Source organism: Ovis aries, chromosome 18 (assembly GCF_016772045.2).
Source record: "Ovis aries strain OAR_USU_Benz2616 breed Rambouillet chromosome 18, ARS-UI_Ramb_v3.0, whole genome shotgun sequence".
NCBI classification, from domain to species: Eukaryota; Metazoa; Chordata; class Mammalia; order Artiodactyla; family Bovidae; genus Ovis; species Ovis aries.
Genome location: NC_056071.1, coordinates 39,267,464 through 39,270,935, shown reverse-complemented (window position 1 = coordinate 39,270,935; position 3,472 = coordinate 39,267,464).

Below are 3,472 nucleotides of genomic sequence, written 5' to 3'. Positions count from 1 at the left end.
TTGTATATTCTCTTCTGATTCTGTCCATTGGCTTACATATTTTTACTAGCTATAATTAACAAGTCTATTTGATTTTATATTCTGCCTAATATTATGAAATGTGAACTCACTGGACATAGACATTTTATTCCATTTTGTTCACTGATATGTTCCTAGTGTCTCAAATAGTGACTGGAACATAGTAGATGCTCAAAAAAATTTTGTTGAGTGAATAAATGAATTACTGTGCTTCAAAACTGTTTCTTCTAAATATATGTTTAAATTCATCAAGCACATTAAAATGTTGTAGCATGGTTAAAGAGTACTGTTTGTTTTCCTCATAGTAAAACTCTATTTATTCTTCTGAAACTACTATTTACTAGTCTTTGAAAAGTGATATCCTGGGGGTGGGGGAATGCTCTATTACATTTCCTGGAAATAATTAAGAAAGTTATCATTTGTGTTATGTCAGTCTGGGAGGAACATAACAAGTGTTTTAGAGGTCTTATTTTGAAGTTATGGTCCTTAATCTTTTTCTTAATGTTTGGAATGGTATAATGGGGAGAACAACATAAGCTGAGTCAGCTGGAAAGTACCTGGAAGATATTATTAGACTCTAACATGGATCTAGTAATTGAAAGAGTTTGAAATAGGGCATATGGCCAGATAAAATTCAGTGCAGTTAATTGCTACTTGGAGGAAAGACAAAATGCTCTAATATGTAATGGGGACTTACAACAGACAAATATGGCTAAAATTTTGAATTTTAAGGTAGGGTAAACCTATCTTGAATCAGTAATGTTAGTGGGATGTGTTAGAAGGATAAGTACATGGTATTAAAGGGCACAATGGCAGAATGTTATGTAAGTGTTGGGATCAGAGTAGTGTACTAGGGACTGGAGTTAAATTCTAGGACAGAAGTTACAAGTTCAGTCGCTCAGTCATGTCCAACTCTTTGTGACCCCATGAACTGCAGCATGCCAGGCCTCCCTGTCCATCACCAACTCCCGGAGTTTACCCAAACTCATGTCCATTGAGTCGGTGATGCCATCCAACCATCTCATCCTCTGTCATCCCCTTCACCTCCTGCCCTCAATCGTTCTCAGCATCAGGGTCTTTTCCAATGAGTCAGCTCTTCACATCAGGTGGCCAAAGGATTGGAGTTTCAGCTTCAACATCAGTCTTTCCAATGAACATTTAGGACTGATCTGCTTTAGGATGGACTGGTTGGGTCTCCTTGCAGTCCAAGGGACTCTCAAGAGTCTTCTCCAACACCATAGTTCAAAAGCATCAATTCTTTGGTGCTCAGCCTTCTTCACAGTCCAACTCTCACATCAATACATGACCACTGGAAAAACCATAGCCTTGACTAGATGGACCTTTGTTGACAAAGTAATGTCATTGCTTTTGAATATGCTGTCTAAGTTGGTCATAACTTTCCTTCCAAGGAGTAAGCGTCTTTTAATTTCATGGCTGCAGTCACCATCTGCAGTGATTTGGAGCCCCCCCCAAAATAAAGTCAGCAAGCTGGGACTCCACAAAACCCCAAAACCCCTTCATGTAGGTTTTGTTTGAGTGAAAGAAAGACCTTTAAAAAGTGGGAGATGTGGACATACAAATCTGTATTCCCTGTGTCTCTTGAAAACTTGCAAATTTGGCAGTTTGGGGTCTTCATTCCTGCCTATAAGCAGTGGACTAGTGCTGACTTATTGTTGCTGTTGTTGTTCAATTGCTAAGTTGTGTCTGACTTTCTGCGGCCGCATGGGCTATAGCACTCCAGGCTTCTCCATGCATCACTATCTCCCAGAGTTTCCTGACTAGCAGCTGCCTGTTTAAATTGGGACTTGTCCCATCCTTTCCTCCACACACTGCACGCCCGAGCTCTAAGGCAGTAGGGGGATTGTTACACGCCTTCCTCTGGCAGCTGTTTTTCCTATACGAGGTCCATGGCCTGTTTTAATGGCCTCCGAGAGCCTTGGTGGCTCCATGGTAAAGAATCCACTTGCAATGCAGAAGATCTGAGGAGATGCAGGGTTTGATCCCTGGGTCAGGAAGATCCTCCGGAGAAGGAAATGGCAACCCACTCCAGTATTCTTGCCTGGAAAATCCTGTGGAGAGAGGAGCCAGGCAGACTACAGTCCATGGGGTCACAAGAGTCAGACAAGACTAAATAACTAAACAACAACAAATTTCACCACCCTGGGGAGGAAAGGATTCCCACTCCTAGGGTTGTGATGGTGGATGAACACATGACACTTGACAGTGGACAGATGTTGCTGTTCAATTGCTAAGTCACGTCTGACTCTTTGCAGCCTCCTGGATTGTAGCACGCCAAGCTTCCCTGTCCTTCACTATCTCCCAGAGTTTGCTCAAACTCATGTCCATTGAGTCTGTGATGCTATCTAACCATCTCATCCTCTGCTGCCCCCTTCTCCTTTTGCCTTCAATCTTTCCCAGCATCAAGATGAGTTGGCTCTTCATATCAGGTGCCCAAAATATTGAATCTTCAGCAGAAATATTGGTTTTCCTGGTGGCTCAGATGGTAAAGCATCTGCTTATAATGCGGGAGACCTGGATTCAGTCCCTGGGTTGGGAAGATCCTCTGGAGAAGGGAATGGCAACCCACTCCAGTACTCTTGCCTGGAAAATCCCATGGACAGAGGAGCTTAAGCTACATACAGTCCATGAGGTTGCAAAGAGTTGGACACAACTGAGTGACTTCACTTTCACTTTTTAGCATCAATCCTTCCAGTGAATATTCAGGACTGATTTCCTTTAGGATTGACTGGTTTGATCTTCTTGCAGTCCAGGAGACTCTCAAGGGTCTTCTCCAGCATCACAATTCAAAAGCATCAATTCTTTGGTGCTTAGGCTACTTTATGGTGAAACTTTCACATCTGTACTTGACTACTGGAAAAACCATAGCTTTAACTATGTGGAGCTTTGTCAGCAAACTGATGTCTCTGCTTTTTAATATGCTAAGTTTGTCATAGCATTTCTTCCAAGGAGCAAGTGTCTTTAATTGCATAGCTGCAGTCACTGTCCGCAGTGATTTTGGACCCCAACAAAATAAAATCTGTCACTGTTTCCACTCTTTCTCCATCTATTTGCCATGTAGTGATGGGTCTGGATGCTATGACCTTAGTTTTTGAATGCTGAGTTTTAAGCCAACTTTTTTTCTCATCTTTCATGCTCATCAAGAGGTTCTTTAGTTCCGCTTCATTTTCTGCCTTTAGAGTGATATCATCTGCTTACCTGAGGTTTTAATATCTCTCCTGGCAATTTAATTCTGCCTTGTGATTCATCCACTCTGGCATTTTGCATGATGTACTCTGCAAATAAGCTAAATAAGCAGGGTGACAACATACAGCCTTGTTGTACTCCTTTCCCAATTTTGAACCAGTCTGTTGTTCCATGTCTGGTTCTGTTGCTTCTTGACCCGCATACAGGTTTCTCAGGAGGCAGATAAGGTAGTCTGGTATTCCCATTTCTT